We start from the raw sequence: 21,874 nt of genomic DNA, 5'->3' as shown, positions 1-21,874 counted from the left end.
AAAGGAAACTATAGCCCAATAATATGCTTGCCTACAATTTTCAAACTGTTTACTGGGCCTAATAGCGGATGACCTCATGAACTACTTGGCAGCAAATATCCTGCCAGTAGAGCAAAAAGAGAGCGAAAAGAAGAGCAGGGATACAAAAGATCAACTCCTGATAGACGGAATAATAATGGAGAACTGCAAGAATCAAAAAGCAAACTTGCATATGGTCTGGATTAATTACAAGAAGGCATTCGACTCACTGCCCCATAGTTGGATCATGAAATGCTTGGAAACAATTGCTGTCAGCCAAAATATACGAGTATTCACTGAAAAAGCGATGAGACAGTGGAGAACTGAACTGACCTGCAACATCAAACAAGGAATTTTCCGGGGTGATTCACCATCATCCTTACTGTTTATCCTCACCATGATCCCACTAACCGTGATTTTAAAAAACAAAAGAAGAAGTTAGAATATCAAATGCCCAAAGTCTCAGAAAGTTACTGAACTTTGTGCACAACTGGATGATTACAATTCTAGCACCAGTCATACATTCCTTTCAGAGCAGTTTTTAATCTCAAGCAGAGATAACTTACAACATTTTATGGTAATACATCTGAAAATTGATTCAGAAGAAGCTTTTAAATAACAATTGTGAAAAACAAATTTTAAGGTAAATCACAGTAAAGTACTACAGCTTGGAACCTGAGCACAGAAGTACTACAGCTTGAGAGGCCCTCCCAAATTCTGCTTCCTGGGGACAAAAGATGCTCAAAAGAGCATTGGCATCTGCAGTGAGAGGGAGGGAATCACCAAAGGCCACCTCAGCCTTCTACAAGAGGAAAAGAAGGTTAGGGTCTAATCCTATTTGTCCTTAAGCAAAATTTATTATCTGTGTAATGCTGGCTGGTAGAGAGGCAATCATGATTCTTTGTCCATCATTTGAACCTGCCATAAAAATAAATCCTTACTGGGGAGATATGGCAGGTAACTTACTACCTACAAATGCTATAATGCTATAAGAGTATTTTTGGATTACACACATTAAAAATCATTATTAAGCTGTTGAGTGTATTTATTGCTACTAAAATGTTAACTACTAAAGAATGGAAACAGAAGTACAGTCCCTTAATTTAAAAAAAAAATTCCCTCACATGCAAAATAGAGCCTGCATGGTGAAATTAATCACTTGAATAATAATTGTACAAAGAATATAAGCACAGGTGGTGACCCATAATATCCATGGGGGGGCTCCCTCTCTTCCTAACTTACTATCATTGCCAGGGACAAGCAAAATCCTAAGCACCTATAAACCTGACACGGCTCATGGTCTTCAATGCAGGGTCCAACACAGCCTCTTCTCCCTTTCCCGGTAACCCTGCTCCACCAGGGATAGGACAGGCACACCTCTTGACCTTGCCACCAAGCCTGCCACAGTTTCTGTTTCTGCCCCTGTCCCATAGTTGTTCTTGTGCTCAGATCCACCACAACTCCCAGTCCCCTACCACTGCTGACAATGGCATTAGATCCAGTAAGACTCTTGGCTTTGCAAGAAGGCCCCTCATGGCTTCACCCCATCAATGTTACCAAGTGCCATCGCAGCTCCCATTGACCACAACCTCATCCAGCTAACAATGGTGGCCAAGAGTGACTTCTGGCTTCACTGCCAAGTCCATTTCAGCTTCTCCCCTCATTGCCAATGTCACAGCAACTAACACACAGAGAAACTAACAGTTGCCAGGCCTGGTGCACCTTCAGGTCTCCACTGCCAGGCCCCACACATAGCCAAGGCCATTGTTGCAATCACCACAGCTCCCTGGCACCACTGTAGGTATCTGTTGTCTTCGCATGTGCAGACAATATTCTTATTTAGGGGCAATTTAATCCCTCCAATTTATATTTTTAGATTTCAGATTTTTCTGCAGAACTTGCGGATCCCCAAATTTGCCAGAAAATCTGTTTAGTGTCAGTGTGATGTCAATTCATGGACTTAGATATCCATAGATGAGGGCCACAATTGAGCAATAGATATATAGATGCGAGTGTCCATTTTAAAACTTCATTTCCACAGTGCTAACCTGTGCAATGAAGGAAACTATCAGGCCCATTTAATGTATCAAGCATAATTACACAATTTTCTCTTCCCATTGGCAGTATTAGTATTTTATGGCCATTTTCAGTTTACTGATCCAGTGAGCCAGATAAATAGGTAAGACTGTTCATACACATTCTGTTTACAAAGTGGATGTAATAGACAATACTGAAAGAAATACCTAGGGCCAGTTAGATTCAGAGAACACTATTCCAAAGGACAGGGATACAATCTACAGTACAGAACTGTCAATCATTCATTGATAGAGGAAACAAACCCTTGCATTTTGAGAAGGGTAAGAGATAAAGAGAGGGGTATAGGATAAAAAGAAGCCTAAAGGAAGTCCATACATGGCTAGGAAAAATATTTTTATAGTGGTTCTCAAAATAACCAGGTGCATGAAGCAGAGAATGGCAGCAGACTTCCCAAGGAATTCTTAGTACTTTCTTATGCAATCATTCATGCCGAAATAAAAAACCTTTCACTTACTCTAACATCTTAAATTTGCAAACATGATCAGTGAATAGTCAGATGAAATGATATCCAAATTCACACTTCATAGTCTCAAAAATCAAGCTACAGGAAAGCATTATCTTCACTAGAAATTCATTATCTTGACTAAGCAGCAGCCTCTAGATATCTTCTCTGACTTGGATCTAGTGCATCAAATCAGAGAAGACTTCTTTTTCCTATTCTGTTTACTTGCTGCAGTGATGAAGACAGCAGTGGTGTGGGCTGACCAGAGGCATATCAGGAGGAAATGGTGCCCAGAGACAAATGGTGCCCCCACCTCCACTGCACCTGGGGCAGGGCTCCGCCCTCGAGCCGCATCCCCCTTCCCCCGGACTCCCAGCACCTAGCAGCTGGTAGCCCAGCTTCTGCCCTTCCCCCGGAGCCCTGTCCCCAGCCTTAGTGCTTATAAAAGCACCTCTCGGAGGACGGCAGTCTCTTCTGCTCTCTCCAGAGGGGAGAGCAGAAACCAGGCTGTCAGCTGCTGGGATCCCAGGAGGGCAGGGGAGGGGGCTGGTGTCCTCAGGTGTCCTTTGCCCCACCCACATTGATGACATGGGCGGGGCCAAGAGAGCCCAAAGAAGACGAAGCAGCAAGATTTCCTACTTCCTCGTCTTCGCGTTGGACCTAGTCAGGTGGGGAGGGCAATTTTGCACCCCCACGTGACCAGATTAGTGGCACCTGGGGACAAGGTGTACCCCCCATCCCCAGGCAGATACGCCACTGGGGCTGACCAAAGAATGGGCATCTGATCATCAGCAGCTGAGACATTTGGTGCATTAAAACTGAAGATGTGGTTCCTTGGATAGTCTAAATTCAGGAGGGTTGGGAACTATGATTCCTAGTAGTTGTCCATGCCTTTGTGCCTATTGGCATTTCTGCAAAGAGAGGGGAGACATCTGGGTTTTTCCTCTCTCACCCCCCAAAATGGGTAATTCATGCAGTGCCTGAGAGAAGCAAATGGTTTCTATGCTCTTGTTGGCAGGAAGGCAAGTCTGCAGAGGGAGTCTGGTGAGGATAGATTTGTAAGTAGAAAGAGGAAAGTCCTTTCTGATGTTGAAGATGCCTCTTGTACACGTACAACATCCTGCAGTATAGAACTGAATTAAAGGTCTGGAAGAATCTCCTCTTGACAGGAAACTTAGCTAAGGGGGAGAGAACTCTTCAGCAAAGAGAGCTCCTAATGTGAAGCAAAGGGCAGGATGACAATACCAAGTACTTGGAAAAGAACCTATGAATGGCTCTCTTATGTGGAAATGGACAAAGCCTACTGTAACTTCTGTAGCTTAGCAACAAATGACATGAATATTCCTCTCCCAAACACATCAAGAGGCAAGGATGCAAGTGAAGCTTTTGTCCAAAATGTCTTCTCAAACTGGAAGAAGGTGCTGTTAAGATTTCTAACTTGCACTATGCAGCTGTTCAAGCTATAGTCTCTGTTAAAGCAGGAATAAATGCACATGGCAAGTTTCAAAAGACCATCAAAAACAAATGCAAGATGCTACAGCCATGTAAGCACTTGTGGTCTGTCCCACAGTGAGCCAACATTCCCTTTGGATCAGATATGCGGTTGTGCACATTTTCCCCTTCCCAGACTCACCACACCACAGACCAGATAATCTCTGTAGTTTGTGAAAGAGGGCAAAATGCAACTTTTCCCCTGCCTGCACGAGGAAAGTGAAGCAGACCAGTGTGCATTTTGTTTCCTTTGGGTTTTCTGCTCCTCCCCACCTTCTCCACCGACAGGAGTCACTCCTTGACTAGCATTTCCAGGCAGTTGATGGGGTTTCTTTTTTTAAAAAATGTAACACTTTTGGTCTTTTGGTTGTTAAAGCCCCCCCCAAAAAAAGTCAGCAAACAACCTCCTAATCCAGAAGCAAGGGGGAAACAAAATAGTCACTAGGCTTGGAAGAGTCAGCAGGGCACTTTTTCATATGTAAATGAAGAAACATGAGGAAACCCACACTATGAAGCAAACAAACAGCCTCAGGGATGAGTACTGCATGTGTAAAGGCCCTGCTGACAATTTTATCGTTAGTAAGGTACCTCACCTGTCAGGACAGTGCAATATGCAGCCATGATGAGGAAGAGCCAAACCTGAAAAAGCTCTTGCTGCTACATGCTGAAGATATTCCATAGGTTGAATTATACAAACAGATTTCACCTACTATTGTGAATGAAATGCTTGAGATCATGGGTCACAATGTTCTACATACACTAGTGTGAGAGATTAAAGCACTTATTTTTTACAGTGTACTTGTTGATCAGAACATAGATATCACCACACAAGAACATGTTTCATTTTGCTTCCTCGTGGCTATAAAGGATATCTTTGTGGAAGATTTTTTTTTATTTTATGAAACTGAATCCACCACTGCTAAAGCTCTCATTTCTATTTTGAAACATGTACTCCATTGCTTTGATCTTTCTCTTGACAGATGTCATGGCCAATGCTATGATGGAGTTTCAAATGTTGCTGGACATCTAAGTGGAGCACAGGCTCTTGTAAAGACTGAGCAGACAACAGCACAGTGAGTTCATTGTTTTACACATGTCATGTACTTAGTGGTACAAGATGTATCAGAAAATATTACTATATTTAGAAATTTTCTGAATGAGTTTTCTGACATGATCACCTTTGTGAAAACTTCACCAAAATGGCTTGCTTTGTTTAAACATTTTCATCAGGAAAAGAACAAACTTTTACAAAATTGACCGGGATGCTGTCTGACTACAGCTTTGTTGTGATATGTTTTTGGATATTGCATGGGAACAAAAAATTTAAAGTTTTAGCTCTTTGTGATGTGATTGATCTGTTCAATAGAGAACAAGAAAAGTATCTACATCAGCTACTATCAGAGTTAACTAAACTTATCAGAATAGGCCTTACCATACCTGTTTCCTCCTGCACCTCAGAAAGGTCATTCTCATGCCTTTGTAGAATAAAGATCTTTCTACAGTCAAACATGAGACAGTAAAAGGTTCAATCACATGGCTCTTCTGCATGGATATAAATAGATCCCTCTGGAAATTGATCTTAACGCTACTGCCAATGTTCATTCAAATAATATCAGTTAGAACAAGCACATTCAGTGTCATTTCAGTATGGCATTTTTTGAATTCTTACCTTTTAACCAAAGGATTGTACTTAGATGAGACAATCTGTATAGGTTTGCCACTAATCATGCCAACACATGCCACCTATTGGGGTGGGAAGGTGAAGGGAAATTGGGGATAATACATGGGATATGACAAGCAAGGATGCTCATGGGAAAAGGAAAAGGGGTAATAAGATTCTTAAATGTAAGATTCTCCACTTGGACAGAAAAAATGAAACACAGAGATATAGGATGGGTGACACCTGGCTTGACAACATGTACATGTGAAAGAGATCTGGGAGTTTAGTAGACCACAAACTGAACATGAGTCAGCAGTGTGATATGGCAGTCAAGAAAGCCAATGCAATTCTAGGATGCATCAATAAGAGTATAGTGCCAAGATCGAGGAAAGTAATTGTATCACTGTACTCTACATTGGTCAGACCTCACCTGTAGTAATGTGTTCAGTTCTGGGCACCACAATTTAAGAAGGATATTGACAAGCTGGAACATGTCTAGAGGAGGGCAACCAAAGTGGTAAAAGGTCTGGAATCCATGCCCTATGAAGAGACACTTAAGGAGTTGAGGATGTTTAGTCTGGAGAATTGAAGGTCAAGGGGGGACATGATAACTATGTTTAAATATTTGAAGGGATGTCATTTCGAAGAGGGAGCAAGCTTTTTTTCTGCTGCCAGAGACTAGGACACAGAGTAATGGATTCAAGATGCAGGAAAAGAGATTCCACCTAAACATTAGGAAGAACTTTCTGACTGTCAGGGCTGTTCAACAGTAGAATTCACTGCCTTGGAGAGTAGTGGAGTCTCCTCGTTTGGAGCTTTTTAAATAGAGGCTGAATGATCACATGTAAGGAGTGATTTGATTGCGTGTTCCTGCATGGCAGGGGGTTGGACCTCCATGGCCATTGTGGTCTCTTCCAACTCTATAATTCTGTGATTCTAAGGAATTAAAAGAATATCTGATACTACTGCAATTTTTAAAATGTAAATAGAAAAACAGTTTGTAGTGTTAATTACCAGTTAAAGGAATTATGAGAATATCTGATATTATCTGCTGGCCCCTGCCTGGAGATGGAGGCTCTGCCCCCACCTGGCTCCACCCCCCCACCACTGCCAGCTGAACCAGTAGCCAACAGTTCCTTCTGCCCTCCCCTCTGGGGAGGCCACAAGAGACTGCCATCCCTGGCCTCAGAGATCTGCTTTTATAAGCACTGAGGCCAGGAGACGGGGCTTAGGGAGGCATGGCCACACCCCAGGGGTGGGTGGGGTGTGTCCCCATCCCCTAAGCCCCACCCCCAGACTCAGTGCTTATAAAAGCAATTCTCTGAGGCTCGGGACTGCAGTCTCTTCTCCCCGGAGGGGAGAGCAGAAGGAACTGCTGGCTGGGATCCCAGCTGGTGGGGAGGGAGGAGGGGAGCGGACCTTTGGACATGGAGGGTTGAACCTGGGAACCCTCCCCTTACCTATGTCCTTGGTAAATAGATAAACAATTTGTAGTGTTAATTACCAACTAAAGTTGGATTTCATCTTTCTGAAGTTCATTTGTTTTCCTGAAAGTTTTCTATTTATTTTGCACATATAAACATTGCATACAGAAAAAAGAAAAGGAAAAAAACCTCCAAACCTAATTTCCCCTCTCCCACTATAATAATTTAAAAAACACAAAAAACATGCATTTCATAGACATGAAGATCATTTGTTGAAGCAAAGAGTGTTTTATAAGTTAAATCTAAAGAGTAAAATGTAACTATGTATAGGAATGTAGTCATTTCCCATAAAATTTATTTTTTAATTTTATTAATAATTTATTCTGAATATCTGTATTTTTAAGGTGGAGTTTTTAGCCAGTGTGCTAAGAAAGCAAGGTATATAAAATCCTACATGGTATAACTTGTGGGTTTCCTTTGGGGTCATGGCTATGGGCATTGCTTTGAATTGCTTCAAAATGTTCTTGTACTCACTTACAGGATATGAATCTGAAATGAGAAGATGATTACAGCTATTGTGAACTCTGTACATTGCTCAGAAATTGAGTGCACAGAAACTGTTTTGTAATCTGCCCTGGCTCAGAGATTTCAACCATGTATTTACCAAATGAAGTCATCTGTGATGCCAGAACTGTATTCATTTTAGCACTGTCACTCTTACGAATAAGGCAGTAACAGGACTCCTGTAAATGAATGCCCAGGAAAACTTTTAAAATGTTGCCCTACATACTTTTCTGTATTGTCTTAGTGTCAAATTTGTGACCATTAAATTATCTTATGCACATTTTAAAGTCACCTTAAAATGACTATCCTAGAAGTAAATTTTAAAAACAGGATACAGAAGGAAATCACTGAGATACCACTATAAATCACTGGCCAAGTCCCACCTTTTCCTAAGTTTTGCCTACCCCAGATGTGCTGTTAGGGGGTTTCCCAGGCTCCCTCAAATTTCTGGGGAGCCCCTCCCTAAATCCCTCATGGGCTCACCTCCATAGGTAGTGGCAATGGAGTCCTCTCTTTGTGATGTCACTGGACCTCAGTTCTTTTAAGGACTTAGCACAGCAATGTCTCTGGTCCAAATACTGCCCACTCCCCTCAGGAAATTGGAAAGTCTATATTGCTGCCTGTTGCCACTGCCATTCACAGCAGCAATGCCAGCCACACAGAACCAGGGCCATGTGAACACAATCCTGTACACAGACATATGAGTAATTCCACTGACTGCAATGTAGAATGAAGTTCAGCCCTTCTTTGACAAAGCATCAAATTCATTTGTCATTTACACACCACTGAGTTCAAATAGCCTTAACTTTAAATCGTCTTGTTCATTTACAACTTGTATTTTTTCTCCTTTCAAGATTAATTCTCCTATCAAACATTTTTGGAGAACATTTAAAATCAACTAAACCTTTGATGAGCTAGAGGACACAACGGCAGCTAGATAACTCCATGTGCTTCTAAATTTAATTTTTGGTTCTTTCTGCTTCTAATCAAAACATATCCTTTCTCTAACCTGACAAGACTGCCAACTTCAAACTATGAAGGGTTTTGTTGCATGTCCATTTGATCTTTTATGTTGCTCAGATTCATAAGACATTACACTCACATGAGAAAGACAAGTTTTAAGGTATTACTGATTCCTTTTATTAAGTAGCATAAAAACACCAAGCAGTGTTTCAGTTCTATAATTCAACAGAATAGCTGCTGTCATCACTTGCTCTTCGGTGACTTACTTCCTTTTTAGTTTTAGCTCGTGCTGATAAAATAGGCTGCAAGGAGGAACAGTCCTTTCTTCCCTCAAATTCCATTCACTTCCAATCTCGTCTAAATGTCATTCAGAAAGTGAAGACCATAATTATAGACCTTGGTGGCTAATCTCTCTGTCTGGACAGCTGAACATACCAATGGATTGAGAGGAGAATAAACACATCTTACATAAATATAAAAGTATCCATTGTAGAAAACATGTCCTTAACAGCTGGATCTTCTTAATCTCCCAGCTTCTGGAGTGTGACTTCTGGAAAGCTGCAAGTATATGCACAATAAAGTGTTTCATTCTGGAAGCCATATGACTCCGTCAGTTATTCAAACACATGTTTGGCACCAGCTAAAAGAAAAGGGCATGTTTAAGTCAAAGATTTCAAAGTTGAACTTGTCTTTTAAAACATACCTGGTTTATAGATCAGTATGGTATCTCTGGACATACTGGACATATTGTAAATTTTTCATTTCTTATATACCACTGTGGTTAAGCTACATGCCTGGCTTGTTATATAGCCAACATTTTGGAGGTAAGAGGGGAAGGGGGAAAAAACCCATGCCTAGAGACCAGAAGATGGTATTAACAAGAAGCTGTCATCATTTCCTTCAAAATGCATGCAAGCTGTTTTTGCTTCCTCGGTACCTCATATCTGAAGTATCTGTCAAGATAAAGCACTACAATATAACTAAGTAACTACTATATGCATTGAACTCTGAAACCCAAAGTTACTCATCCCATTCACTCTACAACACAAGGCTAATGCAACATTTAAATTACAGATGTAATTACATCTCTAACTGGGTATTCACCTTGTGCCTCAGATCCTGCCTGAATGTCAGATGACAGACTCTGACAAATTAACCACGGATTTTTCACCTGATGTTTTTCACTGAAATACAGAAACAAGTTTATTTCCAGTATTCAGTGTAAAACAACAAAAAAGAATAAAATCCTCTAATGACAACGCTACTGAACAAATATATTTACAATAGGTAATGGCAACTGAAAAAGAAGAAAAGCTAAGGATAAGAACAAACTTTTAATTTTTATATTTAGGAATATATTAATGGACAATCTATTGCTTAACCAACACAATAATTCCTATGTAACTTCCCTACTTTCACAGACGTGTAATCAGAGGGGCAGGGGAGGGTGGGAGTCCCAGATGCAACTTGCATGGGTCATGTGGGGCAGCCTCTCTTTCCTCATCATGCCCTCACCCCTGGCTCCTTCCTAAAACAATGTCATTCTGGTTTCCACTGTGGCATCCTTCTTGCGGTCCTGAGGGTAGGCATGTCCCACCTCCCACCCCACCCCCAGCTACAAGCAATGACTTCCCTGAACAGCTGCTGCCACCAATCTCTGGTCTGGGTGCCCCTCTACAAAGCTCACCACTGCTGGCAGCCACATTGCTACCACTGCATGTCGTTTGGATACATGCACCTGCAGTGCATGTGATCTGCTATGGTGCCAGGCCGTTTACGTAAACAGCATGAAAATCATTTTGTTGCAGTCTGTGGGTGCACTCCCTCCTGCCTTTTATTCAGTAAAACAAAGACTTGGAGAGACCAGGGGGACATTAAAAACTGTCCCACTATGCAAACTGGAAACACCTACCCTTCCTTCTGTATCTGTTTCCCCCCTACAAGGGGGGTTCCAATCATGAAAAAAAGAGAAGGCAGATCCAGAAGTTGCAGGGGAGAGGCAGATCCAGAAATGGGAGAGAGCAATATTATACCCTGGGGAAAAAACTGGGCATTTCACCCCTCTCAATGCCTTTTAAAATATTAGAGTCAAAAATATTTGGGAGCAAACACTGCAAAGAAACTTCTTTCAGTAAAAGTTTTCTTAAGGTTACTCAGTGAGCTTCCCTTGCAAAGTTGGGGGAGGGGTCAGTCTTGGCTCTCCCAAATTTAAGTCCTACTGTATACAATGGTGGCTCTCCAAAACTTCTGTATGGGCATACCATTCAGTCCTAACAAGTTGTTGAGCTAATTTTAGTTGCTTTATCCAAATGGAAAAATGCCAGTTGCATGGAAGTGAATCAGAGGTGCAGCTACAATGGGGACATCCAGGGACAAATGGGACATTGGGAGCACAGAAAAATTTGGGCTCATTTCTAATTTGGGGGGGGGGGTATTTTTAGTTTTATTTTGTTGGCCAGCAGCGGGTGCAGTTTTTAGGCTAGTGGTACCAAAATTTCTGGCTATTGTCAGATGAAGCTCCTGATGATACTATGCAAGTTTGGTGAAATTTGGTTCAGGGGATCCAAAGTTATGGACCCCCCAAAAGGAGTGCCCCCATTGTTTCCAATGGGAGCTTATGATAGATGAGTCTACCCTTTTGAGGGTTCATAACTTTGGACCCCCTGAACCAAACTTCACTAAACCTGGGTGGTCTCATCAGGAGAGTCTCCTGAAGATAGCCTAAAATTTTGGTAATGTTAGCTTAAACATTGCTCCCCTGACATGCATCCTCAAATTTTTCCCAGGTTCTCTCTTTAAATCCACACCCTTTGGAGTGGTTTTAAAGGGAGAATCTGGGCTCCCTAGATTTAAAAAAATAATTTAAAGTATTGCTGAAGGCTTTCACAACCAGATTCAACTGGTTGTTGTGGGTTTTACAGGCTGTGTGGCTGTGGTCTGGTAGATCTTGTTCCTAACATTTTGCCTGCATCTGTGGTGTATCACAGAGAGAAGTCTATTATAAGAGAAGTCTGGACACAGTGTATAACAGACTTCTCTCTGTGATACACCTCTGAAGATACCAGCCATGCAGGTGAAACATTAGGAACAAGATCTACCAGACCACGGCCACACAGCCCAGAAAACCGACAACAACCAATATTGAAAATGATGTGGGGGGGGGGATCTACCCTGAAATCGCATCAGTCTCAATGTTGTTTAAACTTCGGAGTCCAGAATCTCCCTTTAAGGTGGATTTAAAAGGAAAATCTGGGCTCTCTAGTTTAAACAACATTAATAGTGATGCTGTTTCAGCGTGGATCCCCCCCCTTCAAAAATAATATCACTTTCAATGTTTAAACTAGGGTGTGTTCAGGTTTGTGTGTTGGGGCATGTTCTATAATGTGATGGTGTGTTGGGGCATGTTCTATAATGTGATGGTGACTTTGAGATAACCTGGTGCAAAAATATTGTTTGGTCGTGGTGGGGGAGAGTGATTGCCCATATGGGGGGGGGGGCGCAAAACTCAGATTTTGTCCCGGGCTCCATTTTCCCTAGCTACATCTCTGCGGTGAATACATAAAGAAAATACTTTGCATTATTTATTTCTTGATATAGCTGTTGTTGTTGCTGTTGAAGAGGAAAGTAGGTTGGACCAGTATCTGGGAGTCCTGGTTTCAAATTTCTCTGCCATGAAAGATTGGGATAAGGGCAAAAATGGGACAGGAAGAACTGGGTATGCAACTCTGACCTCCTTGTATTTTTTAGCTGATATTATAGAATAGGTATCTAAAAGATGGGTGTTAGATGTTGGGGAGAGCATTTTGAGAGCTTGTCCTGGGTGACACTTTCTGTAGACATGCCCCTGTTTGTGTGTGTGTGTGTACGTACGTACCTACACAAACCAAGAAAGAGAAATTACAATGATTTCTTAAGAGAGTGGGGTGTAAGCTAAGATGCAACAAATAATTGCACATTTGAAGCCAGTACAAATGCTAGGAAATAGAAGACGCGTAGAAGAGGATTTGGTTTTTACACCCTGCTTTTCTCTATCTTTTAAGGAGTCTCAATGTGGTTTACGATCACCATCCTCTATCCACAACAGACACCATGTGAGATAGGTGGGACTCAACAAGTTCTGAGAGAACTAGAACTAGCCCAAGGTCACCCAACAGGCTTCATGTGGAGGAGTGGAGAAACAAAACCTGTTCACCAGATTAAAGTCCACTGCTCCTAATCACTATACTGCACTGGCTCTCAAATAGACGTAGGCACAGGTATGATGTACACTGCAATGCAGATCTTGTTACGAGTTTTCCCAGTAAAAGTTACCCAATGCATTTTTAATCTAGGATTTATAGAAGGGGGTTCAGGGTTCACATTCAACGTCCCTCCAGTCTTCATTGCAAGAGGCATATTCAGATCTTTATCTGGATTAATTACACAGACTATCTGCCCAAAATCTGGTAAGATGCTTTGAAACTTTAATAAGCTCTCACCTTTACGGTTTCAAGCAGCTTGGCTTCTTTTATATATCATAATATTCTACTGGCAGTACAGAATGCTCTGGAGGATGAGATGAAAATGTGTTTTTTCACAAGCATTCATGCGTATGAAAAAAATCATTCATTCAAATTTTCCCAGTAGTATGTGTAAAAATGGCAAAGAAAGCATTGCTGAGGGATATTAGAACACAACATGGAAAAGACTGTAGGATGGCTTCTGGAATCCTAGACTTCAATAGTATTTTGAGTCATTTACCTTAATCTATCTGGCTCTAGATATTGGCCTGGATTAGCACATGTAGCAGGTGTATGTATACATGTATCTACTCTATATGTGTATGTGTACATGTATCTACTCTGAATACTTCCACTACTTTATCTAAAAGCATGCCAGTGCTCTCCTTGCTCATACTGCCCACAGAAAAGTTCAGAGCTGCTCTGCACACACTCATCTTCTTCCCACTATATTAAGGTCCTACATGATTCCTCTAAGATGAGTGATAAAAATATTTCCTAAGAAATTATCTTTTTTACTATGAGAGACACATTACTTAAGAACACCATCATATTGTACCACAGAGTACTATACTCTATTCCACATAAAGATGTTAGTATGCAGTGGCTGAGAAAATTGTATGCTTCCTCAATAGAATATAATCCTGACTATGAGAATGATCATTCATTTTTATGTGCTACCTTTGTCAAAAACATTATTTTGTGTACTACTGAACATGACACTGATACATAGTTCATTGAACAATTATATCTTTACTTTCAAACAGATGTGGAAGGAGCAGACTAGACAGGCACTAGGACCCAACGTGAACATTCTATCACAAAGAAGGTCCAGCCTGTTTTGTTCTGTGGTGGAGAAATATACAATATATTAACATTTTTTTAATTTGGAACAAGGAATAGCAGCATTTTTTTCAGTTTGTATGATACTTCTAAAGGCTGGGTCTGAAACAATACCATCAGCTACTCAATGAGTTGCAAACTATCAAAGGGAGGAGTTGGACACTGTCATTTCAGACCATGTCAGTGCAAGTTGAAAGAAAATCCCAAGATTTCTAAACCCAGTTTTCACACCCAACTCTCCAGTGCTGGTGAGGGAATACAGAGTGAGGCCTCTCAAGGAGATCCTAACTGACTAGCAGGCTCATATGGGATCAAGCAGCCTTACAAGTACCTTGATAACCAAACCATTCAATGGTCATAAGCAGAAAGCACTGATTTGAGTTTTTCCTGGAAGCAAATAGGCAATGCATGTGGACCTTCTAGTACCAGAAAGATACTAGCATGTACCCTAGTAGCTGGAACAATTTTTAAAATGTCTGGACAGTTTTCAAGGGCAGCCCCACACAGCGTATCACAGTATTGTAATTGGAATGTAATCACAACATAGACTATCATGCCCAGATTACCTTCAAGGACTGCAACAAGCATACAAACTGACACTGAATTAGTGTGGGCAGACCTGGCTGAACAAGAGACCGGATAATTACTATAAGATCTTTTCCACCAGAGTTTACGGAGGTGGTTTCCCCAAGAAATATGCAGGAAGCAGGAGCAAAAGTTTAACAATGTTATTAGAAAAAGTAAAATAATAAACTTGAAAGCACACAAAATGGTCAGTGCACACAGAATTCACAGTGTCATAGGACACAGATAGAGTTGAGGGTATAGATCTGGAACAGGTCAGGATCGGGGGGGGGGGGATAAGTGATAATTACCTTATCCTGAAGAAGGAATCCAGACAAGCAGAGTTCAATGCCTGCACTAAGCTCCAAAAAGATGGAGTGAAGCAGATGGCACACAGCACAACTGAACCAGGAATTAGTTCAGAAAATTCTGGGTGTTGACTGCACAGTGGACAGCTAATTTATAGCCATGCTAAGAGACCTGATCTTCCCAGGACAAAGGTGCCTCTTGTCCTCTGAAAGGGGGACAAAATGTGGGACTTGGGCTAAATGTTCAAAGAAGAAGAAGAAGAGTTTGGATTTATATCCCCCCTTTCTCTCCTGCAGGAGACTCAAAGGGGCTGACAATCTCCTTGCCCTTCCCCCCTCACAACAAACACCCTGTGAGGTAGGTGGGGCTGAGAGAGCTCCGAGAAGCTGTGACTAGCCCATGGTCACCCAGCTGGCGTGTGTGGGAGTGTACAGGCTAATCTGAATTCCCCAGATAAGCCTCCACAGCTCAGGCAGCAGAGCTGGGAATCAAACCCAGTTCCTCCAGGTTAGATACACAAGCTCTTAACCTCCTACGCCACTGCTGCTCTCTCAAAACCAGGAGCGTGCCTGGAAATGAATATATTTTGTGTGGAGCTGATGCAATCACAACTCAGGATAATGCCAATGCAGACGAAGGTGATCATTGTAGAGGTTAGTCAGGAAACTAGAAGACGGGTAAGTGTTTAGAAGAATAGCTGGCAGGAACTCTTGATGAAATCATTTAGCATGTACCCTTTGTTTCACGGGGACAAGTGAGCTGTGGTTGAGATGGGAACTTGCTCTTGCAGACTAGAAGTTTTTCATTTCCTGCTTGTTGTAAGAAAAAGTGTGGCAGCTACTTGCAGAGGATCTTTGCCCAGACAAGTTTCTGCCTTAGTGGTAACACTGAGCAAATGCAGGGATGGCATCCATCTTGGCACTGCATTACTAGGCCACCTCTAAGGTTGGCAGGATAGGTAGAGACACTGTTGCCATAAGCAAACAGCCCCCCCCCCCCAAGTATGTGTCTGTCTGGTAACATTGCTCTTTTCTGTAACATTTTATCAATCTTGATAGATATATCAAGTTTTTCATATAGTGTTTCACCAATGTGCAGGACAGAATGTGCACACTGGAAAAACAACACACAAAATTTTACGCTGCCATATGCAGGACTCTAACAGCATTGGTTGTGCTCTACCATTTTTTAAATCAATTAAATGGTATATCATCGATATCAATGTAACACATACACATCAGTAACAGTTGGTGGGAGAAAACCAAATGAGCAAAAAGCTATGGCATACTGGAGAATGCCGCTATACTAGAGTTAATTTTAGAAATTCTGGTTAAAGAGTTTAAGGAACAGTGGAGGAACAGTGTTCTAGTTGACTAGAATAACATAACATAGAATAACATAACAAGAATAGTGGTACTGAGCCCCAGGGATGTTCAGCTAGCATCAACACGGGCCAGGGCTTTTATGGCCCTGGCCCCAGCCTGGTGGAACACACACTCCGGCCCATTCCGCACGGGCCATATACAGCGCCCTGGGGACGGCAAAAACGCCGTCCCCAGGAAGCCGTTCACACAGGCGGCACTGCTAAAACGCAGCAGCGCCAACCTGGCTCCCCTCCACCACCCCCAGGGTGGCGCCAGGCCGCCTCCAAAAACCTCCCTCCTGTTTTGGGAAAACAGCGCGTTCCCGCTGGCACGGTGCGAATGGAACTGCGGGAACACGCTGTTTTCCCCGTCCCTCTCCCACTCACCTCATCACCTTCGTCGCCCTGCTGGCCTCCTAAGACCCTCCCTTGCTGTCCTCCGACCCCTGGAGGTCGGAGGGCAGCGTGGGCGGGTCTTAGGAGGCCAGCAGGGCTTAATTTTAAGGCGACATTTAGGTGAGTGGGAGAAAGAGGCGGCTCCATGCGGAGCCGCCTCTCCTGCGCCAGCCTCTGCGGGGGCCGCTCACACGCTCCCGTGCGAACGGCCCCACCCCTCCACCGGCAGAATTCCTGCCGGTGCAGAGGCACTCTTTCCGCTGTGCGGAAAGTGCCTCCAATAACAGCCAGGCCCTGTGGAGTTTATCTCAGTTCTGCAGGGCCTACAAGATGGAGTTGTTCCGCTGGACTTCTTCTGTCAGGCCAGCCGTGCATCCCTCTTCTTACAATAATCCTCTGTCCTCTGGCTGGGTGTGGCACACATGCTTTTTCATGCCTTTGAATTTTTTTGTGCCACCTTGCTTAAACTGGTTTTAATATTTATATATTTCTACATTTTTGTATTGTTTTTATACTGTTGTGTTATATTTTAACTATTTTGTAAGCCACCTCAAGCCCTTTGGGGGATTGGTGGGATAAAATGGAATAAATAAATAAATAAATAAATAAATAAATAAATTATAGAACAAGAGAAAATAGCTCAACCTCCGTTTAAACTTGTTACTACCCACAACACATAGAAATGAAGTGCTTTTTCACAAGTTGGGATAAGAGGACAAACAAGCCACATGAAACACCACAGCCAGATGGAGACCACATGCAGCAGATAAAAGCTTACTATAAGTCTATGTGCATTAGACATGACATTTCATTTTAACATAGAGAAACAACCTCTCTGCTTATATTGTGCCACATTATTTTTTTTTAAAGTACGGTACTTTGAAAAGTAATTTTTGAGCATGCAAAGAGGTTAGGGCATGCTTCTGTAATGTAATGAATAGAACTAGTCAAATATTTACATTTATATTTGAATGCTCATTTCACTTGTTTAATGTGCTGTCAAGAAAAAGAGATAGAAGACTTACAGTTTTTTATCACCATTCAGGGCATGAAGTTCATGTTTGTGATATACTCGTGTATGTTGAGTTTTTCAGCACATTTTTGTGCTGAAAAAGCCCCCCTCAACTTATACACGAGTCAGGTGTATTTTAAAAATATTTTAGGGTTTTTAATTTGCTGGCCCCCAGGGGATGCAGTTTTTAAGCTAGCAGCACCGAAATTTTAGGGTATCATCAGGTGACACCTCTGATGATACCAGCCAAGTTTGGTAAAGTTTGGTTCAGGGGGTCCAAAGTTATGGACCGCCAAACGGGGTGCACCCATCCCCCATTGTTTCCAATGGGAGCTAATAGTAGATGGGGTTACAATTTGAGGGTCCATAACTTTAGACCCCTTGAACCAAAGTTCACTAAACCTGGTTAGTATCGCCAGGATAATCTCTTGCTGATATCGGCCAGGTTTGGTGATGTTTTGTTCCGGGGGTCCAAAGTTGTGGATCCCCAAAATGGGTGCTCTCATCCCCCATTGTTTCCAATGGGAACTAATACTAGATGGGGCTACCCTTTTGAGGGTTCATAACTTTGGACCCCCTGAAGCAAACTTCACCAAACCTGGGTGGTGTCATCAGGAGGGTTTCCTAAAGATACTCTGAAAGGTTGGTACTGCTAACATAAACATTCCTCCCCTGACAGGTTGTGTGAATGTTCCTTTTAAAATGACACCTGCCTTGTGCAATTTTAAAAATATGTACACTAAAAATAATGAACTATTCTTTTAAAAAGCAGGGTAGTTTTGAGTCACAGTGAACTGGAATGTTCATTCCAGTTTTTATTGTAAGATCCATTATTTAAAACCCTTCCTTACAAAAAAAAGCTAACGTTTTTGTACTTTTAAAGTTATTGTTGGTACCATATTGTTCTTGTTAACCCTCTTTTCCACTTACAGAGCTAGTTTACTGATGCCTCAATTAATGTAATTTTATTGGTATCTATTTTTATTTTTGAAATTTACCAGTAGCTGCTGCATTTCCTACCCTCGACTTATATGTGAGTCAATAAGTTTTCCCAGTTTTTTGTGGTAAAATTAGGTGCCAACTTATATGCGGGCCAACTTATACACGAGTATATACGGTAATCTTCCACAGATAAGCAGTTAAACATGTATAGTTCTCCAGCAGTAGAGAACACAAATATTTTTTTCAAACATCATGAGTATTACAAAACCCATATATTTAACAACAAAGTTAGGTCAGTGCCAGAAAAGTTTTTAATGTATGCCTGATTAAAACCTCTTTTGTGTGATAGCTGGCAACAAATGCAACAAGTACTTCTGCCAAATTCTACATTCAAATCTGTACGGCTTGTTATATATATTTAGACAGTACAATTAACTGGTCATGGAATGTACTTGTTGTTCCTACATTAGATCATAGATTTGGGAGCAAAATGAATGTCTATCCAATCTATCCAATCTATGGTTCCAAGATCTCCTCAAACTCCAGAGCAGACAAAACACTAAAATGATATAGTTAAATGCCGTTGCATTTTTAAGCACTACAGGCAACAGCCTAAATCTTGAATGATATTTAAAAATATACAAAGGGCACCTATTTTATAAATTATGCATGATTAAAATCAGGCTATCAATATTTTAAAAAAGAAGGGTGATGAATATTTCCAAAGTGAGCACAAAATTATTTCTGCTTTCACTATAGTTACAAATTATTTAATTCATTGTTTATTCACAAGGATTCAATAAAGCCATGCTTGCATAAAAGAAATATTACCTGATATTTAAACTAAAGTTGTTACCTGTAAAAGGTAAAAGTTGTTACTGACCCATGAGGTGACATCACATCACGATGTTTACTAGACAGAGTATGTTTATGTGGTGGTTTGCAACTGCCTTCCTCAGTCATCTACACTTTACCCCCAGCAAGCTGGGTACTCGTTTTATCAACCTCAGAAGGATGGAAGTTTGAGTCAACCTTAAGCCCACTACCTGAAACCAACTTCTGCTGGGATCAAGCAGACCATTAGCAGAAACTCAGACCATTAGCAGAGCTTTGACTACAATACTGCAGCTTATCACTGTACACAGTGGTGGGATCCAAAAAGTTTAGTAACAGGTTCCCATGGTGGTGGGATTCAAACAGTGGCGTAAAGCCAATGAGGCTGGGTGGGGCATGACGGGGGCATGGCCGGGCATTCCGGGGGTGGGGCATTCCTGGGCGGGGCTGTGGCAAGGACGCAACCGCTGCGCCAGTCCTTGGCAGGAAATGAATGCACGCAGGCACAGGCTGCCACGCACACCGGTGCACCTCCTGCTAGACTGCTTCAAGTTCTGCGCACTACTGCTGAGGAGCGGAGGAGGGGCATAACTAAGGCAAAAATCATGTGGCAAAATCATCAATTAGTAACCCCCTCTCGGCACACACAAATAATTTGTAACCTACTCTCGGGAACCTGTGAGAACCTGCTGGATCCCACCCCTGACGGTATACCACGGTGCTCCTCACATCTCCCTGAGTAGGGATAAACTATCAATGAATGCGCATTAGATGAGCCCTGGTGTTTACAGTAACTAAGTATAAATCCTGTTTCATATTTGAAATAATAAAGTCGTTAAAAAATACTGGGCAGTAGATTAACAAAAAACAACAACATTTGCTACATTTAGTGTGCATGTGCAACATTTGTGCTACATTTAGTGCTACATTTGTGTGCTACATTTAGTGTGCAATAAAAATTATATAATGTTATGTAGCACTTCCACCAATGTCTAAAAAGGGACCTTCAACTCTGAGGAAAACGTCAGGCATTGTGTTCTTATCCAAGGGTTGTTTATCTGGTTCTGGAGGCAAACAGGTCAGCATCAGTACTATTCTGCAAAACTGACTCATTCCCTGGAGAAAATGGCTCTAGGGCCACCTTTTTGTCGAATCTTCTATTAGTCAAAAGACAAGCCTGGCAATTCTAATATTATAGAACCCCTCCCAAGGAAGTTTGGACATCTCTGCACTGTTGACCTTCTGTAAGAAATGCAAGGCTATTCTTTTTACCCGGGGAATTTTGCAGCTCATTTGGAAAGCTATATTACAGGGTTTTTTGTCTGTTATTGTAGTTATCTGATATCTCCAGGTCATTCTTCTTTTAAGCTACCATGGGCAGTGGGAAAGGCAGCATACAAATATTTTAATTAATTAATTAATTGGGAGTATGGCATTCGGTGATAATTTGGCCACTGAAACAGGGCAATCTAGACAAAAGACACTGTATGTTATTTGAATAGATTGGTTACTTTCATCAATAATATAGCTTTCTACTAATCATTTTAGTTCTTAAACACTTTTGGTGGTACTAAAATTCATTAAATTAATACTTGGCCAGGACATAAAATTGCACTGTGAAGTACAGTACAGGCACAGTAACTCATTTTATGGTTTAATATCTCAGGTGTATCATTTGTCTCCTTAAACAAACATCAATATCAATTATGGATCCTGTGTGCCAATTATTTAAGTTAGAAGCAATATAATTCAATGAGGAGTTTTGCAAGTTGAATCCCTCAAGCATATGTACTTAGTAAGAGGTTTGAGTCATTTAAATCTTTCACCTATCAAAACCGTCTCCCGTTGCCAGACTCCAGAACAGGTAGTAGCATCCATGCTGTTTAGTGGACAAGACATACCACTGAAGAAACCTTATCAGACATAGCTAGATTGAATGATGACTAAATAAACAAATGCTTGCTTTACTTAATATGAAAGTGGAAGTTGTCATCAGTTCACAACTGACTCATGGCAATCCCACAGGATTTTCAAGGCAAGAAACATTAAGAAGTAGTTTGCCATTGCCAGCTTCTGCATCATGACCTTAGCATTCCTTGGAGGTCTCCAGTCATGCCCTAGAGACACCCTCGCTATTTTCCTTATTTAAGCCTCAGCTGTACCCTTAGTTAGAATGGTTTTAGTTGCCTTTTGTACAGTATTCTGTGGGAGGGAACCTTTGTTAGATCCTGGCCGTTTTTGCATGGCACAATTACACCAGGATTGAGCTGGGATCATATATACCTGGGCTATTTTATCCTGGTTTCTGTGCACGCATGGTTCCTCGCTTCTGCCCAGGAGCAGAGTTAGTAATGCTCCAGTTTGCTCCGCATGACCTGGACTTCTGTATTTGCTTCAGAAGCATTTCTGAGCATGCCCAGTGTCCTGTGTTCTGATTGGCTGTTGCTTTTGAG

The 21,874-nt window shown here is 41.7% G+C and overlaps 1 protein-coding gene across 2 annotated transcripts in view; it reads right to left on the bottom strand.

The window, feature by feature from the left end:
• ADAM12 (ADAM metallopeptidase domain 12) overlaps positions 1 to 21,874 on the bottom strand; it is a 327,649-nt gene that overhangs the window by 290,584 nt on the left and 15,191 nt on the right. The window contains exon 1 of one of the 2 annotated variants that reach the window (XM_048505733.1): positions 352 to 404. The exons of the other annotated variant lie outside the window; for it this stretch is intronic. The gene's annotated coding sequence lies outside the window, so the exon portion shown is untranslated. Of the gene's footprint in view, positions 1 to 351; positions 405 to 21,874 lie in introns of those variants that run through there. 2 annotated transcript variants of the gene reach the window in all.

The sequence above is a fragment of the Sphaerodactylus townsendi genome, linkage group LG08 (genome assembly GCF_021028975.2).
Source record: "Sphaerodactylus townsendi isolate TG3544 linkage group LG08, MPM_Stown_v2.3, whole genome shotgun sequence".
Lineage (NCBI taxonomy): Eukaryota > Metazoa > Chordata > Lepidosauria > Squamata > Sphaerodactylidae > Sphaerodactylus > Sphaerodactylus townsendi.
The sequence above is the reverse complement of the archived record's forward strand: the minus strand, read 5'-3'. Positions and strand labels throughout refer to the sequence as shown.